Genomic DNA, 20178 nt, shown 5'->3' with positions numbered 1-20178 from the left:
CTCAGAGGAGGCTGTGTTGCCTGTGTTCTGGAGTTACCTTCCTCTTCTTTCATCCCTTTGAAAGCTGTTCAAGTTCTTTCAGGTTATTGCATGACAAATGCTATTTGTAATATCTGCTGCAAGGTGCATCTTGGCTGAGGAGCCTACAGCTGGTTAGGAGGGATAACACAGGACAGGGACACAGGAGTTGCAGAGCCTGGGATGCAGTGTTGTATCAGTGATCCTGTGCTGCAAACCCTTTATCTGCTCTCCTTCATACTTAACTGCTTCATTCTCTAAAGGTTAAATTCTTTAAAGACTCCAAACCGAGCTGCTTTAGGCCAAAGCTTAGGGTGAAGCAAAGACAGATGTTTGCTTTGCCTTAGTTGTCTTTCCTGAGTAGCTTGTGCATCCTGAGTTTTGGATCAGACCTAGACAATCATTATGTTATTACAAAGGCTTCTCTGGTAAGAACAGACAATGGATAAACCATAGGCAGCAGTGTTTAGACCGTGTGAGGCCTGATGTGAGTCAGTGCAGCTCTGCTGATGTCAGTGGAGTTACATCTGCTTGCACTAGGTCTTAATATAGTCTTCAGCCTGCAGGAAACCTTGTGGATGTACTGAGTGCTGCAATAAATGATGGAATTCACTCACACAAAGTGTCTGCCATCTGAGGGTCCTCAAGCACTTGGCAAGCATCGTTTTCTTTCGTGGGAGAGGAAGGAATCTAAATGGCTACCCAGATATGTATTCTTGATCCGTTTGAGAACAGGAAAGATTATGTATTTCGGGAAGGGGGTATTTTCTTTTAAAAAATAATGATATATTTAGACATTAATGGTATAATTTTATATCATCAAAAGCTGAAAATTTTCTGTCCTTCCCAAATGTATTTTGGAAAGATGATCTGTGGTATACATCAGTTTGCAAACAGCATGAATATGTTAGCCTTTGCTGCTTTATCCTCTGCCAAAAATGTAGAGACGATAGCATCTGTTTCCACTACCCACGCTATCCAAATCATTAAAAGCTCACAAGAGCTGGAAAAGAAGTTCTGAAAGCTTTCACATGTCTGTCTTTGCTAGGAAAATCATTCTCTTGTAACCATGTGTTCAGTGGTTGTGGTCCTGAATTCCAGGTGATAATGAGTGATGCCTGGAAAGGTGGGATTAGAGCTCAGGTAATGACAGATGGGTCAGAGGGGGGGGGGGGATGTCGGGTGGTCAAACACAAGGAACCTGAGTGCATACTTTGATTAGACCCGCTTCAGCAAAAGTTTGAAATCATGAACTACACACTCTCTTCTTGATGCAATGAGATGTGGAAGACACTTCAGACCCATGGGCAGCTGAGGGTGGGCAGCAGAATTCACAGTTAGGCCTTGGCAGTGTGATCTTGGATGTGGATCTTGGATGTCTGAACGAGTGACTCGTTCTCTCCAGTGCCAAAAAACCCACCACGTTGGCTTTAGAACACAGGAGGGTTTGGAATGGGTTCACTTTCTTTTCCACATAGTTTGCTAGGAGCTATTAAGAACCTTCTAAAATAACCAGAGTACATTTCCTTTTCCCATCTCTTTCCCACATTCCCTTTATTTCCCCCATACGCCGCTGGTGAGTTATAGGTAGAAAGAACTCTGTGTATTAAATTGACCAAAATACAGGAAATAGTGGTCTCTTACTTGTCTCTTCTTATTATTTTTAAACCATATTGCTTCTGCACAATGCAGAACAATTTGAAAATACAAAGAAACCAAATCCAAAGTGACATCCAGTTGCTTCCAACTTTCTTCCAACTCTGCCACAAATTCTGTGTTCTGCTGTAGCACAGTCTGGTCCCTCACTGTTAGTATCAATAACAGTGCAGATAAGGATTTATGAGCAAGCAGAACTGGCTTGGATTTGTTGGATTTTTTTTGGTCTAAAGTCTAGAATTTAAAAATAGTAAACAGCAAAGAAACACATAAGTGGTGCTTGTGCTATTAGATGCACAGTAACCATTTAAAGTTGTCTCAGTGGTTCAGTAGAATGAGAAGTAAGACGTTCAAGAAAAAGCTATGAAGGGGACTCAAGTGTGACAATATTTAAGAATTTGAGGAACACAGAGTAAAATCAGAAATAATTAAATTAAACAAAAACTTGAAAGAGTGAACTATAAAACTTAAAAACTTAAAATTCTACTAATGTAATAGGTACATATTTTTAGATGTTAAAGATTTTCTTTTTATTCTTCTTGACTTCTGTGCCCACAGGAAGGTTTGAATCTTTTTATAATCTTTAATGCTATTTCATCCTGGTTTTTTTTCAAAACAGGAAAAATTTGGAGTTACATATAAAATTTTACATGTCTTTTTTCTGTGTCTGAAGCTTGGTCATAAAAGTAGGTTATATGGGCACATCAGCTTTGTTGTATTAAGCTCTAATTTCATGCCCTCTATCTTTTCATTGAATAACGGACCATAACAGACTTTCTGGTGCAAGTAACAAGAGGTTCCTTCCAATCTGGACAAAAAAAAATCAACAACACTCCACTTCCACCTCCCCCCCATTTTTGCACAGCAGTGTGGTCTGGAATGTGCAGATATGCTGAGCCTATGCTTAATATTATAAATAAGTGTGTTTTGTCAGGTCTGAACTAACTCGTGGTGTGAGGATTTAGAGCTCCCAGTGTCTGTCTTGGGGCTGAGCTCATTTCCGTACAGTGTGAGAAATTCCTTGTTTGTTCAGTTCCAATTTCGTGAGTAAGAGGCAAACACTGCGAGGCTGCTCCTGCTTCTTCGTGGGAGAGCAGGCACAGTCTGCTGTGCAATGTGTGTGCCTGGCCTCGGGGCTTCCAGGCTTTCCACTCAATTAAAAAGTTTTGAGTTGGGCAAGTTTAGTCCCAGTCAGTGACAATGCAGGAGATCCTTGAATGTGCACAGAAAAATCTCTCTCTGGGTGAGTCCCATTTTAATGCACGTTGGGTGCACTTGTGTGGCTGAGGGAAGAACTGTGGCTGGTTCCTTGGGCCACACCCAGGGTTTCCTCACTGAGCCTGTGCTTGAGGCAGAGCCCTGGCAGGCCCTGGTGCTGCCCACCCTCCAGGGCAGCCTTCTGTCTCATCATCTTCCACTCGTTTCCTGCACTTGCCTGACTTTCGTTTACTCACAAATTAGGAGCCTTTTGGGTCTTTTCACATTGAAACATGGCAAGAAGCTGGCTTGAACTTTGGTGTCCTTGTTTTCTTGTGAGAGAGGTTTTCTGCAGTGGAAAATGGTTGCATTCCTTTGTCAGCCGTGTGTTGCAGGACAGGAGCCTTAAGTCTGGCAATGATGGTTCCTACTCTTCCTCCCTGTTCCAAGAAATCTTCCAGCAACAGCTCACTGTGCTACCTGCTGCTGTGTTCAACAGTATTGTAATGACAGAAGTTTAACAGCTTGGGTTTAAGTAGTGAAGGCAAATATGGCTTTTCTAACTGTCCTAGTGAGCACAGGAGGGGTGCTTTGTGCACTGAAAATTGAAGAATTGTAATTGTATCATAAATGCACTCAACAATACCAATAGTTTATTTGCTACAGGTAGGCTGCAGGGTTAATTATCCTTTGATTTAAAAAATTAAAATAAAAATTTGTAATGTGATAATGCATTCAAAATTAATAAAGTCAGTTTGTGTGCAGTGAACGAAATGTCTGGAGGTTCCACTCATCAAACCAGAACCAGCAGAGTGTTCACCTGTGTTCTCTTCAGCTGTGTCACTGGAAGGATGTGAGTTCACAGGATTCAGAGCTTTGGATGCAGCATGAAGATACTCTTGCATAATTTATTCTGAATTTCTACCTGTGGACACTGTGTACAGACACCCAGCATTCCCTTAGGCTCGTGACAAAACTGCTTTTATTGTGCCCATTCCCAAAGGAAAATTTCAGTCCACCTTTTCTGTAGTTTTAAATCTTTAAGGTAGTTATGACTAAAAAAGATGTTGGATAGAAATGTGAGAGCAATAGGGGCAACAGAAGTTACTTGTGCAATGGCTTAGGAAGATGTACAACATCTTACCTATGTAAAAGATGTTGTGGAGGATGGAGATGGACCTCTGCGGGCACCTCCCAGGGACAGTCTGGGCAGGGAACTTCTGTTGCAAACGTGCATAACTCCCTGCAAAGTATCCTGAAAAATCAGTGTTACAGAAATGCCAAAAGGGACTAAATAGGCACTTTTAAACATAGACAATTAAAAAATATATTCTTCAACTTGTAAATAGCACGTGGATTCTTGGAGAGGTAATTGAAATGAATAATTGAAATAGAAATGATTTTGGAAAATAAAAGGGGTTTTGTGCTGTTGTGAGTTGCCATTAGGAGCACATGTTGCTGTCTGCCAGAACAATGAGAGAAAGAGCAAGAACATAGTTTTGCTTTCTGTGTTGGGAAATTCACGTTGAAAGTGTGTAAGCAAGATAATGGGTTAAAGCAGAGAAAATGTGTGCCTGTTGTTCTTTAGTAAAATACCAGCCATGCCCATGACTTATTGGTGTGAAACGCTGTGCGTGTCCTGGGTGATGATGTAGCAGTCTCACAGACAGCATGCAATGTGCCAGTTGCTATGGGAACAAGATGTTTTTCATTGAAGGGCCATTAAAATGGAGGCATATAAATAACATATGTACAGTACATTGTCTTTGAGAGCCGTTCTTGTCCAGGAATTGTAAGCACATGCTTTCATTCCTCTTCCCTCTCTCTCTTCCCCCCCCTTATCTGAATTCTTGTATATTTTTGATGTCATATGATCAGCCTGTCTCATTTTTAGCACTTTGCCTCTTTGAAGCTAAGGAGCTGTAGTGCTTGCAGACCTGATGTGGTACAATAAGAGGTGCCTGAATAAGATGCTTGTTGTTAAGGACTCAAGAAAAAAGCAAGTAAAATGAGTGAGAGTCTCATTCCACAACTCCGAAGGGTGACACTCAGTTAAGACTCAGTGAGTTAGAGTGTGAGCTTCAGAAGGACAGAGCAGTGTGGGCATGCTTAAATGCTTTAGTCTGCTTAACTTTAGGCAACAAAGTAACTCAGGGGACTTCAGTTAGGTAATTTATTGAATTAAACCTAAACAAGGTTTGGAATAGTTTCCTGAGCTGGAACTTGGTGGTTCAGATCAGTGTGAGAACAAGTCACTTAATGCTTGTAGACATAAAACGTAGCAGAGACTCTGTTGCCACGTCACAGCCCGTGTTGAGGAGTCAGCAGGGCTGAGGCAGCTCAGGGGTGATTCCACTGCCCTGCAATCAGCAGGGAAGGCAAACAGCTCTTCAGCTGTTCTGCTGTCCACAGTAGTGGGCACAGGAGATGTGGTTTGTGTGCTGAAAATTGAAGAACTGTAATTTATATGAGAAATTTGTGGAGCTGTTTCTAATATTCAGTGAAAATTTCTTGAGGTTTCTGTGACAGGCATTAGCTGAAGCAACTATGGCTCACTTGGGTGAGTAGCTGGCCCTGTGAAAGGGGGATCTTAGATCTTTCAGTATTGCTCACTGCCCTGAGAAGGTAATGAAATATACTGATGGAGGAGGTGCTTTTCAGCACTAATACTGAATTGCAAAGGAAATGGTAAACCCCCTCTAACTGTTTAAAGTGAACTGTTGTAACAAGAATAGCACTCTAACTTTCCCTCCAGTCAGTGCTGTGTAAGAGGAAGAAGAGTGTCATTAGAGCATATATTTGCTGGGACTGGCATCCCGTGGGTTGGACACCAGCAGCAGGACTTTTTGCCAGACTGTGATGTACATTCACACACACAGGCAAGTGTCTCACCCCAAGGAGGTGTATTCATGGATGTAGGTGTAGTGATCCTGGTTGGTAAAGCCATCCCCTTACCAGCTCCTCTACCAGCCAGCTCCTCTAGTGGCTAATTTAGCCATTCTTTCCAAGAGGAAAAGAAGCGGAAATCTCTTGGGGAAGTTCAGCAGAAATTGAAATTTAATACAAAGTAACAGCAGAGTCCTTGAACAGAGTAGTGAATGTATCCAAACACCAACCTACTGCTTCCTCTGGTTCTCTTGCTGCCACAAGAGTTCTTGTGTCTACTGCTCATTGTTATTTTTTCCTTTGTTTTGAATTCTTTCCAAACATTCATTTTCAGTAGTATTTCTGAAGACTGAATACTTGCATGGGCAGTCAACATGCGACAGGAACATTCATTAATCAAAACAAATTCAGTCCCAAAGTTCATGGTAGCAGAATTCCACTGCCAATTATCCCGAGTCACTTTGGAGCAGCAGATAACATAAATGAAAGACATGAAGGAGCTGTGGCACATGGGTAAGGTGGTGTCTGGGTGATGCTCAGCACTGGTTTTTGTATAAGGCACTAAGGAATAAGTGGTTGTCTTGCAGCTTCAAAGAGGATTTAGTCACTGCTAGTGAGAAGCACACAATTCCCAGAGGACAGCCCTCACTGGAGATGGGAACCTGCTCTTGCATTTTCCTGTCCTGTATTAGAAATTAAAACTGAGTTGAATAATAATCAGATATGGAGCTCACTTGAAACAGCTGTTCAGTCTCGTTGATTCAAGGGCAGAAATGGCAGTATTTACTCCAAGGATTCTGGTAGCTAGTAGTTGCTATTGAAAATTATATTCTTTGCAATAGTTTTATTTCCAATTCTACGAACAGAAGACTGAGGAACTTCTGTGACAGTGTGTGATAAATATGGGCAAACACTGAATTTCTGTAGTGGTTCTATGTGTATACAGTCATAACAAAACCATACATTGAAAATCTCAAGCATTATCAAGGTTGTAAATTCAATAATTTAAGAGCTGGAATTAAAGGTTTAGAGAGCAATCTTAACTTGATTCCAGTCTTGTATCAGAACCCATGTAATCTGATAGTGTTTTTAATAACCTGATGACTATTTTTCCTATGGTTCCTTGTTCAAAAAAAAAAATATATATATATCCATAAGTTTAGCCCTACTAATATTACATTCTTGGACAAATGAAGAAGCTAAAGCTGAACAACTCTTTACTCCTCTTTTCACAGGGAGGTGAACAATTTTCCATCTCAGAAAAGTCTGGCTGTCTGCTGTGTGTGTGAGGTGTGTTTCCATCCCTGCAGATGGACAAGTGTTTGTGTGAGGGAAGAGTGAGGCAGTAGGATTCAGTGAACTGGGTTAACACTCCTGAACTCATCCCAGCATCCCTCTGTGGCAGTGGATGATCCAGTCAGCTCGTGCCTCCCTCTCAGGTGGCTGCTAGGGAATAAGAAATCCTGGGCCAACAGTCTCCCTATGCTAAAGGTGCTTCAGGATGATGGCAGCAGAAGTCATTAAATGGCAAAGCTGCAGTGTGCCAATGTTGTTGCTCTTCTGTAATGACATAAAACAGAAAGCAAAATAAAACCAAAATATTCATTAGACCAATTAGAGGCTCATCTTCACCATCCCTTATTAAATCTATGATTAAGGAATAATAACCCCTGTTTTTATTGTTGAAAGAGAGGGTCCTTCCTGTGCCCTGCTCCTTGGCTCTGTGCAGGCCTGGGTGTGCTGCTTTAGCACACTGCCTTTTTCCTGCACCTGTGTCTGTGTTGATGCCTCTGGAACCAGGCACAGTTTTTCAGTGAGTGGGGGCTCCTGGAGCTCCAGCTGCTCCCGGGAGTGGGTTGAGCAGTGCTGGTGTCCCATGTTCCACGAGGGGATGTGGCTGAGCTGGGTTCTCCTGGTGCTCTGGTGAAACTGTGGAGATGGCAGGAGCAGGGATGTGTGGGTGGGACATCCCTGACATCACTCCTTCCTCAGCTGCTGCTGTGCATCCCTGCTGCTATTGGAGTGGCAAAACTATCCCAGGATTCTGCTGCTGGTTTCATGTTCCTGCTCTCAGGCTTTCTCTTTCTAAAGTTGCATTCGTATTGATCCTTCCAACTTATTTATAAGAATACTGTATAAATAATTTCTCTTCCTTCCACAAGCTTTTTCTCTTAACCAACTTCAAGAGAAAAGCTAAAAAAGATGTATTGTGTTTTCCAGAGGAGGAACCCTGTGATTTTTTTAGTGTGCATGTCATGTTTCCCATACTTCTCCAATAACTAGCATTAAGAATTTCATCTTGGAGGAGACCCTTTAGGCTCCCGAGAAAATGCATGGATTTGGAGAAGGTGTTTGTCTTTAGAACCAGCACAGTGTGTGCACAGAGCTTTCCTTTGCTTATCATCTAAACATGAAGAATGAAGACAATGTTTCTCCTGTCTAACAGGTTTGATGCACTTTCAGCACACAGAGTATTTTGTATAATGAATACAAGGCAGGCTGGTTAAGCTGTGTGTGCTGACAGCCCTGTTTTATGTGCCCAAGGTGGGTAAAGAAGTGGGGAAAGGATAAATAATTACATATATACATACTTTGAACTCACACTAAGTACTCTTTGGCATCCTGTGAACAGGAAAGCACAAGTTAAGATGTTTGAGTGGAGTGTAATCCTTGAACCTGATGTACACAGAAAGAAAAACTTTGTTCACTCTGTAGAGCAAGGCAGAAAAGATATTTCTCTGTGGTGTGGCTCTGCTTAATGGAGTTATTTGAATTTAGCTTCATCTATTCAAGTTATTTCTGAGATAGATGAGAAAAATTTATCTTTTTATATGTTTGCTGCTGCTGGTTATGGAAAAAATGATATGCTGTTTATATAAATAGATAGTATTTAACTTTATTTTCTTCAGTCCTTTTACTTCTTTGTTGCCAACAGAAATATATGGTGTACTAGGCTTTTTCTGGTCTAAATTGGACTTTTTTCTTTATCTGCACGCTCCTTGTAATGCAAAACAGTAGGCAGTGATCCATGCAGGCTTCCATTTATAATATTAATACAAGCCATGTTCCATGCTAATACATCACATTAATATTAAAGCAAGAAGTGTAAGACTGGTGAGTGCTTAATCATTTGCAATTAGCACCTAACAGCTAATTCAGTGGAGGGCTTTTAGAAAGAAAAAAGTGTGTATATGGAGGGGGAAAAGGGGGGAGCAGTAGTTTGCTAAATGCTGGTTGATTTAAGTTAAAGTATTTAACACTGTGAAAACTTAGTAATTAGAAGAGTTCTTGTCACCAGTCAACTTTTCCTTAATTGATCATTTAAAAATAAAATAAAACCTTATTCTCCTTAGAAAAGAAGCAACGGCAGCATGAATCATAAAGTTCCTTTACTGATTTAGTTGAAGATTGTTCTCACTGTTCTTATTTCAGTCATTTAGGATTATATGCTCAAGGCCAGAATCTTGGCTGTAGTGAAGTGCAGAGCACCATATTTCATTTCTTAGGTTGTTTATGGATATAGGAAATGAATCTCATCAGCCTGTAGCTGAGTTCTCCAAATCAGATTCTCCAAAAACTGACCTACAAAATCTCGTAGAGAAGGGGGTTGTTAAATATTAAGAGAAGCATCTTCCTGGTGTTCTTCCCATGAGTCTGAGGAGTGTTTTGTTGTAGGCTGCTCTTCTGGCATCAGCACAGCCTGAGACTGCTCTCATCAGGGCTTGTCTGTTTTGGGGAACTTCATTTTACCAGGTGGAGAAACAGTTAAGATTCAAAGTGCCAAACCTTTAGTATTGAGAAAAATTTTATCCAGAAATTATCAAGTAAATATCAACAAATTGTCTTTGTCATGTCTGTCATGCCAGTCACATTTCAGGAGCTCCCTGATGCCACTCATCCAGTTGTGTTAATGTCTGCTGCAACTTGAGTATTTTCTTCAAAATGCCTTTTTTGAAGAGGTTTGAGTGGTGCTCAGAGCAAGACTCTGCAAACGGGATGCTGCTCTCTGTTCTGAGCTTCCCTTTGGATTTTCTCTGCTGCTTTGTCCAAGACTTCACACTTCCAGTTGAAAGAACATATATATATATATATATGTAACTAGAGAAAAAAAATGCATTGCCTCTAACTGTGGATGTGAGTGCATGTTCTTAGGAAGAGCTTATGGGGTTTTTTGATAGGTTGTTGTGTACCTATAGTGTACTTATATACACTGTACTATGTTTTTATGAATCACAGCTAAAAACTTTTGATACACATTGTTGTCTGTAAAGAGCAAACCACATTGTTGAGGTAGAAGTAGCTTTACTGTCAACAACTTCAAGGAGAATGATGTGTAATTTCATGTATTATGAGTAATCTGAGGAAATTTCCTGTGTAGATAGGAGCTAAAATGTCTTACCTCCCACCTCTCCCATCTTTTTCACTCCATTCCTCGTGATTGCCTGGCCTGGTACTCTGCATGATGTTCTCATTTCATGTTTTCTAGTCTTTCCCTTTTGTCATGGCAGTTTGCATTCCATTCCTTCCCCAGCTGCTCGTGCCTGCTCTGTGTGCTGGGCTGGGGGCTCCCTGCCAGCTTTGCTGCATGCACACCCTGAGCTGAGCACACACAGCCTGGTGCAGCTCCTGGATCCCAGCAGGGTGAGCAGAGGCTTTGCAGAACCAACCCCCAGGGCAGAGGTTGGCAGCCCTTCCTCTCTGCCCCCCTCATGCTGCCACTTCCCAGCAGCTCCTGTGCCCTGGCTGCTGCTCACCCCCAGTGGGACAGGGGGAGAAGCCTGAGGGCTCTCAGGTGTCTGTGTCTGCTGCTCAGGAACAGAAATGCTTCCAGGAGCATCTCTTCCCTTTTCTCTCACAGCTCTTCCAGGGTAGAGATGCTGAGTGTGTTTCTCAAATACAGTGTCACAAGCTTTGACAGTTGGAAAGTTCAATAATGCTCCCAAAAGTGGAAGGGGTGGGGAGAGGGAAGCTTACAAATAGCTCTGGGCAGAGTATGTTTCCGGATTATTACTATAAAAAACCTGAAGAACCATAAAATGATAGGGAACAGTGAAAAGCTGGATCTGGCTCATTTGGAGGCTTAGAGGAGAAGGCTCCTATTATGGCAGCAGCAACCAAATAAGTACTAGATACAGAAATTAGCAAATGGCTCCAGCAAGAGTCCTGAGAGCTTCATAGGAGCGTGTTCCTGATCTTTTCCTCTCTCTTTGCCCTTGACCATCAAAAGTTGTCCATCCTTGTTTGAAGAAAAGCAAGAGGGAGCAGGATGATCAAGAAAAAAAACAACACCGAGGAGGTGCTAGATTAAATTAACAAGATTCTCTAATTTGTTTATTTTGCTGTGCTTTAGAGAAAGATTGGAAAAGCTGTTGGGGGTGGGGGAGAGAAAAAATGAGGTAGAAGAAAGAGTTTTCTGAGAATGGTTTCAAAATTGGAAAAAAAAAAGAAAAGTAAGTTAAGTCAGCAGCCCAGAAAAAGAGCAACTGTATAGTGGAAAAAGAGCAACAAAAGATGAAACAAATAATAGGAGACCTGACTAGAGAAAAGATGAAACAGAAGAAAGCAAAGGAGAATCAAAGCAGGAGAAAGTATAGGAGAAGGATACACAAGGGGAAAAGATTCAGAGCTGCTGTCAGGAATATCTCACCAACAGGAAGAGGGGGTGGCTGGGCTTTTACTGGAGGGGCAAAGGAGGAAGAACAGAGGCTGCATGAATGTGGTGAGAAGGTGGCCAGTGTTAAAGTCCACCTGTGTGTGTGATCTGACACCTCTGCAGACCTTGGCCAGGCACTCTCCTGTTCCCCCTCCTGCTGTCAGCAGAGCAGCACTAATGACACCCACTAATGACACCCACTAATGACACCCAGGGCCTGGGCCACGCTGATGGGAGAGGGGAAAACAATCCCTGGGGAAAGGAAAGGACAAACCTCTCAAAGAGAAGTCATTCACCTGTCAAATTAGTGGCTTTAATGAAAGTGGATAGAGACTAATGAAAGGTTAAAGCTGTAAATTGCAATCTAACAAATGGGTTCACAGGAGACAGATCTCTTTTTATAGTAAGAAAAGAAATAACACTGACCAAATATTACCTTGGAGAGCCCAGGCTGCAGTTCCCTGAGCTGGCAGTGTGCTGTCCTGCTGCCCTGCTGGGCTGGGCACCCTGCTCCTCTGGCAGGATTGCCAGACAAACAGCTCCTCATTGATCCCTGCACCTCCCCAGCGCTTTGATCGTTACACCCAGGCTTCAGCAATATACACCATAATGATAGCTCTGCCAGGAGCCAGGCTCCTCAAAATACAATCATTAAGTCCAGTCAAAAGTCTTATGTTTACATTCTGCGAGGGGTTTAGGAATTATACAGGAGGTAAACTTATACAGCAGAGTGAGTATGACAAAATTACAACAAAATCATAAATAAAAATAAGATTGGGATTGGGGTTCTTTCATCTTTTCTATCCTGGTTTTTTCTTTCTGGGATTTTTTTGGTTTGTTTTTCTATGGCTTTGGTGGTTGTTAGGGAGGGGCAGGAGAGAGCTGCTCTGCTTGAACCTGAGACGTGTGAGGGCATAGAAAAAGAGCATTGTAGAGCCAACAGGGCATGTACAATGCTTTGATTGGGCTGAATTTTGTGTCTTAACCTTCATCTCTTTTAGAGGCTTCTCTCTTACGTGTTTTGGTTTTCCTTTATTCTTCCAGGATTTTTCCTGCAAATTCTTCGTGTCTTGCATGTTGCTTATTGCAAGGACTGGTTCCACCAGCACTGGCCTTGTCACAAGGAGGATGTAATAAACTTTTAATTTTCAAGTTCTCTGAGGCAGTGAACTTTTGCTCTTTGTTAGTGTTGGTGAAGGGCACTCTAAATAATTATGAATAATAAAAATTAAGTTGCTCAGGTGGGAAGGACTTGCTTCAAGAGGTTACATTCTGCTTTGTAATTATTTAATTTCACCACACACCACCAACTGCTTGCACATGTTGTGCCTTCCTTAAGGTTTGCTTATGTTGCTGTTCAAAAGTTTCAGGCAAATCAAGAAACTTCCTTTTCAATCTGTAGAAGAGAGATCATGAATATTCTTTTCTTCCAAATAAGATGCAGTTTTAAGTAGGACATGAATATAATAAATATGTTGTGCAAGGGTTATACTTCTAATTTTTCAGCAGTTTGGGTATTTAGTAATTTGGTGTCACATCAGGAAGTTTTAATTTGAGTGTTTTATTGTGCCATACATTTAGTAGCAATCTGATACTGGAGAGAGGAAATTGCTGCAGTCCCTATTCTTCATGGTTTGTTTGAATGAATAATTAACTCTCACACATGATTAATTTAAAGTATTTAATAATAAAGCATTTCAGAACACCTCACGTAACATCCTGTACCCCTTTCCCAGTGTGCTGCATTAAGGAGTGTCAGTCACAAGTGGCTGCAGCAGAGCACAAGTGCTGGTGGTGCAGAACAGGGCACAGAGGGCAGGGCACTGCCCCTGGTACCCAGCTGAGGGGCTGCTGCAGCAGATGGAGGGCTGGGGGAGGGAATGCAGTGAGGACAGCTGCTAAAAAAAATCTTTAAAAAGGAAGATATGCATCGATTTTAAGGTGAACCAGAAAGAATGAGGTGGTTAGTCAGATTTTGTAAGGAAGAAAGGAAAGACTGATCTGGTTACATCAGGAATATCAGGAGATCCAGTGGATTGTCAGCTGTGTGGCCTGTGTGTAGCTTTGTTGCTGGCTAAGTCATTCCATGTGCTTGTGTCCCAGGTTTTCTGTGTGCAGCAGAAATATTGATACCTCTAAGCATGTTGAGATCATGGCAGAAAGCTCTGAGAATTCAGGGTATTGAGTAGCATTACCAGGTCGTACCTGAGAGATTGCAGCTTGCAGAGAGTTCTGTGCCTTTATAAGAAATGGAGTTTGAAGCTGGTGCCAACCCCAGATGGTGAGAGGTGGAGTGTGGTTTTGCAGACAGGGGTGGTCTGGTGCTCTCCACTCGTGATGGAACACTTACAAAGGGAGCATTGCTCCTGAAAACAGAACCCTCTGACGTGGTACCGTGGAAACAAAAAGGAGGATGAGAATGAGAAGTGGGAAGGAGTAGAAGAGAGGAAGAAAAATATGGCTTTGCAGAGCCCTGGAAGGCTCAGTTTTATGGCATTTTCTGTGCAGTTCCTGGGAGGAGCCCAGGAGGAGCACTTGGGCTTCCCTCTTCCAGGAGCTCTCAGCTGCGCAGGGACTCCTCCTCCTTTCCCAGATGTATGGTTGCAGTAGCCAGGAGAAGTATCACCTCAAAACTTTTCAAAAAAGCTGATATTATACCATGTCCTTCCACTAATGATGAGTGCTTCCTGAAAACTTACCAGAGAGCAAATCCATCACAGCATTTCTGGGCAAGCAAGCAGACTTTTTAAACACAATCCACATTAATATCCAAAAATCTGGTGCTCTAACAGCGTGAGTCACTGCAGCTCCCACTGGTTTCTGTACAGAGCTGAGTGTTTCTCAGGAGGTGCACAGCAGCCTGCAGCAGTGAACCAAAGCTGGGCTCTGTTTCAGTCTTGTTCCCTGGGTAGAATGTGTCTCCTTGGCACTTCCCTCTGGCTAGCTGGGCACTTTTAAGCAGGTATGGGAAAAAACTTGTTGCAGTTTTCTCATAATAGTTTTCATTTTTGTTTTTACAAGATACTTCTGTGTTCTAGCCTGTGTGATTTATCCCAGAGCCTTTCTTGCTCCTGGCTTGTAAGCAGCAAGTCAGTATGTCCAGAAAAACTAACTCCGTTGTTTTGATGGCATTTTTTGAATAAGGTTTTTTTTTAACACCTTTGACATTTCTAAACAGGCCAATAAGAAGCATAAACAAAGTTAGCTAAGGTAGAGGCATTTATCCAGTTCCATGTGGTTTGTCTTTCCCACTGAAATCACATTGGAGTCTCTCTTCCCACTCAACATGGGCAGATCAGAGTCCAGGCTGGGACTGTCCTGTAAATGATCTTTGGTTTATGAGAATATTGTGCAAAATGTGAACCTGATCCAAAGCTTGTGAGGTCTTGGGACTCTTTCCATCTACCTCAGTCAGCTTTGGAGCAGGCACTGTGTGGAGGAGGGATCTGAGCTGTTTCTGGTGGAAAGCTCCTCAAGGACAAATAAGTCCATAAAAAACTGACTCTTGCTCTCAGACAGGAGACTGGGGCCAGAATTGCTGGGAAATCTGCTGAACAAGTTCTTGGCACCTCTGCTAATGGAGTTTCTTCAGATATTTGCTCACTGAAAGTTATCCTTGATATCTTGTAAACACAAACTCTCCACTGTTAACTCCCTGGTAAAGTGACGAGTACAGCTGTAACTTTGTCACAGAGAAACCTAGACCTAAATAATTGCAGTACAGTTTTGTGAGTGTCAGATATGATAGTAACAGATACAAGGCCAGAAAGAAGAGGTTTTACCATTGGTATGAGTAAGTGCAAGGATAGATCCCAAATGTGACATCAGTTTTTAAAGAAAATTCCATTTTGGGTAAAACTAATGTACATTGCATTGTAATTAAAGTGTAAATTTCTTCTCTTCTGGCAAGTTTTCTGGTTTTTGGTACATGTTAGGAATAACACACGATGTTTTTATGAAGTTCTGATAACATTTAAAGACTGCAGTGCTCTGTATTGGATGGAGTACAATTTGTTTATGGTGAAGTCTTGACAAGTCTCAAGAAGAAAGATCTCTAAAAAGCAAAGTACAATTTCTGTCATAGGGCTTGTCATTTTCCCATGTTATCTGTTTATGCAGTATGGAATTTTAAAAAATAAATTATATAAATATTTATGCAAATGATGATTTATTATTCAGTAATCAATCTTTGTTGGGTACATTATAGCATAATCAGTTGTATGTTAAAAAGCATTTAATTTCATGCCTAATTAACATATTATAAATTGAGGAGAGAAAATTAAATTATTATGGACAGTTTGCAAATGTAATACATACAGTGTTCTTCAATAATTGCATGAATATTGGATGTAATGTGATGTGTTCCTTCCACCCTCTGTTGTGCTCACTCTGCTGATGGAGTGGAATGGATGGGCTCTGGGGGCCGTGTCTGCACTGCCCTGGAGCAGCAGCAGATCCCACATTCCCATTTCCATCCAAGCCATCCTGCAGGGGCAGGAGCAGTGGATGGCCCAGGCTGTGTCAATGAGATCAGCCCTGGGTAGGCATCTGGAATTCTGAAACACATCTACCTTTGGGGGAGAAACTTCCTGTAACTTGGTTATTTTGGCAAATAGCTGCGTGGTTTGGGCCCAGTCCTCCTCTTTTTTAGTCAGTGGCAGAATTCCCCCTGACTGCACCGAGGAAAGGACAGGACTCCAGAAAGTGTGTGTGGGGTTTGGCTGGGCCTGATTTTACAGCCCTGGGAACTCTGCAGACAATCCTGCCCCAGAATACCCCTGCCTTGCTTTCTGCTATTCTTGCACTTCACATAAAAATTTGCTGCCTTCTCTAAAGGGAAGTAATGATTTCTTGAGCAACTGCAGAGACAATATGTGTTGGTTGCTAATGTTTTCTTTGGGATCTGTGACTCCCCGGGAATTTGAAGCCAGCCGTTTGCATTGCACTTATAGTGCTTAGGACCCAGGATTGCTGAATAGACTAGAAACTTGACTTTTGTCTAATTAAATGTATTTTATGGTGGAAAGTTTGATATGATGCACAGAGCTGGGGTTAAAAACACGCAGGGCAGGGCAGGACTGCTTAGTTTGGTTCAGCTGAACGATGCAAACTGGCTTCCAGCAGAACTGGTGCTGTTGGCTGAATAACAGAGTAATCTGTGCTGTTTAGAGATAAATAATAATACATGGTACTGAATTCCACTGACAAATGAATCATTTAATGATGGAGATTATATAAACATGCATGTTGAAAAAAAGCCTTGAGAAGTAAAGCTCCCTTCAGTCGATAACAGGACAGTTTTGTAAACCACTTAAAGCTGTGATAAAATCCTACTTGACTGGCCCACGAGCAGATGTGACAAGTTGAATTTATTTCCTCTCTTACCAGGAAGCTTTGCAGGAAACTCTTAACATATGGTGCTTTTCACTTCCATCTAGAGCTATAAATGTTATTGGAAAAGGATGTTCCCAGGAGCAGCAAGTTTCTGACGTTTCTGCCAAATGGACTCCAAATGATCCTTCTGTGGTTCTGAATTCCCCAAGTTCTTAGGAGCTGGCAGCCAAGAATCTCTGATCTAAACACAACTCACTAATTTAATTATTTTATTATAGATCTGTAGAAGGCTCTTGCAGACCAGTGACTTTGCATCTGTATTGGATCTAGCTAGGCAGGAAGCACGAGTTAGAGGAGTATAAATATTTTGTTTCTTAACTGCTTTTTGCTTGAAAACTTGGAAACCATTTCACACACAAATCAGTCACACAAGTGTGAAGGCAGGGGAACGGGAAATAGGGATAAAAGTAACATCAGCTTGTATTTGGTTCGTATTTTGAATGTTTGTGTTTCCTAGGAAGCCCAAGTAGCCTGTGCCTGGCAGGTAGAAGTAGTAATGAACATCATAGCAAAACATTGTACAGCTGCACTCAAGCTGTCCCCTTGCCCTCAGGATAAATTAAGTACTTTTGTGGAGAGTAAGTAATTGAATCTTTTTTATCTGGTTTATAATACACAAGTTCAGAAGAAGCAGTGAAGTGTATGTTTTTGCTTAATGTGGTTCTGGAATATTTCACTTTAAGAAATTAAATGGCTAAATTTTGCAACTTTTCTTTAAGAACATTAGCAAAATACAAAACCAAAATAACATTTATTCTAAGATCATGAACTTACATTGCAGGAGAGTTTCGTTTGTAGGTTCAGGTGGAGGATTGAAAGTGAAGGGAGAGGGTCATGTTTCAGGCAGGACCTGCTTTGGAATGGCTTTAAAAAGAGGAGGAATATGAGCTGGAGCTGGTTAATCAGGACACTGTGAACAAGCCCCCCATTCCCAGAGCCTGGGTGTGCCTGGGGCAGTGTTTGGGGGGACCTGCAGTGAGTCCTCAGGCTCTGGGGGTCACCAGGGGGTTTTTTGTCAGTCAGCTCAGCTGTGAATAAAAATTTAGGCAGAGGCTGATGCTGACAGGAAGGTTTGGAGTTCCCTGGACATGGGCACTTTGCCATGAAAGCAGGAGGATAAAGGTGTGTCTGTCTGACACAGATCCAGTGTTTGATGAAAGAAGGGATATTGATTTAAAATGCAGCTTGGGCTGGGGTGTGACAGTGGGATTTAGCTTTCCTCCACCCCCCAAAATGGGAGTTTGCACTGGATGAGCTGGGGGAGGAGGATGACATCCAGAGAATTCCTCTGCCTCTGTGATCCATGAGCTTTTGTTTATGGGAGTGTGTAGGGGAGAAAAAATTAGCGGATCAAACTGCCAAAGAACTTCATTTTTCAAACAAAATAAGAAATAGAAGTCCTTGCACCAAAGAAAATGGTGATTTATCTGATATCACAAGGCTTGGGATGGGTCCAAGTATTATATTTCTGGTTCATGAAGGATGGAAAGCAAAAATGGTAATGAGCAGTGTTGCTGAAATTTCTGCTGGTGTTCTATAGACCAGGAAGAATTGGAAGTGCTGAAAGGCAGCATATAAAATAGGGCATGAACAGGAGTGATAAAACACTGAAATCAGGGATTGAAAGCTGAATGTGAGTGGTTAGAACAACATTAAAAAAAAAACAAAACTCCAAGGAATCATCATGAGAAAGGGGAATTCTACCCATGCACACTGGAAAAATCAGTACACTGTGTTGCTGAAGAGAAGAACTATCCTAAGGGGGGAGAACTGGGTGAGAATCTAAGACCATATAAAAGTGGTAAAAAAATTCACAGTCATGCTCTTGCTGTGTGGCTAGTCAAGACTTGAAGAAGTTTGTTCTTCTCCTTGGAAGTGCCAACCTCATTAACAGTGATGGAAAAACACAGAGAAAACATTTCCCCTTCCAGGACTGGCTTCTGGCAGGGCACTGCTGATTCAGCTGTGGTGCTTCATCTTGCCCTTCTGATTTGGAAAAGATCTCCATTGATTATGTAAATTGGAAGTGAATATTCTGCAAGCAGGTTATGGCATCTCCCTTTGAAGTGCCTGAGCTGCAGAGGGAGAGTGAGCCCAGGCCATGCTCGTGCCCACCCCGAGTCCAGCCTGCAGAATCCGATGGAAAAAGATTCATCCCAGCACTTCCTGAGTGCCTGTGTGCCTGGACACCAGGCAGCAGCACTAGTGCTGGTTCTGGACCCCACCCAGCAGCACTAAAGATTATTTTGTCAATTCATAAATGGTACTGAACATTTGCTATCACGTTTTACAGCTTCAAAACATATGACATAATAATATTCCTTAACAATTTAACTGTCCTAAATATCTGTAGCTAAGCACTTGATTTCATCTCAGTGAGTTCCTAGGTGTTAAATAAACACTACCTCAAGAGAAAATGATTATTTTGTTTTCATTTTCATCAGTGCAACCTCACTGAATTCACTGCAGTGCATCTAAAAATACAATTTGGACAGTAATTTAGCAAATTTTCTTATGTAGTAGAGCTGTTAAATCTCAGTAAAAATATTTTAGTAATCAATTGCTATTTAATTAACATGCAATTGCTGTCCTAGTAAATCTAAATTAAATCCCCATTTTAGACACAATTCAAAGTGTGAATTAACATTCTCTATTGATAAGTAGTATTATAATAGGCTTTCAATCCTGAGTTGAAGAAAAAAATCGATTGTAACATTAAGTTTGATTCAGTATAAAATTAATCACAAATATCTAGGGCACTGTAAGTTCCTTCTTGCACCTTCTCTTGGTGCATGTCTCTGTTCTTGGTCAGAACATTGTGGTAAAGGGACAGATTGCATTTCCCCTTGCAAGCTTTCCCCAGAAGGACTGCAGGGCCTCCTCTTTCCCTTCCAAAGGCAGTCGTGCTGGAGAAGAGATGAAGTGACAGAGTGGACAGGTTCACGTGGCAGAGCCTGAACTCTGGGCTGCTGTGGGCAGATGGTCCAGGAGGACTGTCCCACCTCAGCCCTGCTGTGCAGGGAGCAAAGGACATCTCAGGGGACTGGGGAAGGAAGAGGCAAAGCTGTGAGAAAATGAAGTGCATTTGGGCAGACAGAAAAGAGAGATGTGTGAAAGGCACAACAATAATTAAGGACTGGGGTAACATTAGAGTCTTTTTAGAATCAAGGGCCGGGCTGGACGTGCCCAGGGGGAGGTGGGGGTTGGATGTGCAGGGGGAAGGCAGAGGCCCATGTGTTACCCCACTGATGGGCTCCTTGGCTCCAAGGAGCTCCCTGACCATGAGCACTGTGCCCTCTCCATCCCCTGGGTTCCAGCCAAAGTCTGAGTGATGCTGAGGGGTCACATATTTCAGCTGTAGCCAGTCCCCTCTG

At 42.0% G+C, this 20178-nt stretch overlaps 1 long non-coding RNA gene across 2 annotated transcripts in view; it reads left to right on the top strand.

Annotated features, from left to right (window-relative positions):
• Positions 1-20178, top strand: part of LOC135418486 (uncharacterized) — a 361572-nt gene that overhangs the window by 278092 nt on the left and 63302 nt on the right. The gene's annotated exons all lie outside the window — the stretch shown is intronic.

This window comes from Pseudopipra pipra, chromosome 9, assembly GCF_036250125.1.
Source record: "Pseudopipra pipra isolate bDixPip1 chromosome 9, bDixPip1.hap1, whole genome shotgun sequence".
NCBI lineage: Eukaryota > Metazoa > Chordata > Aves > Passeriformes > Pipridae > Pseudopipra > Pseudopipra pipra.
Note: the sequence above shows the minus strand (reverse complement) of the source record. Positions and strands in the feature narration are given on the sequence as shown.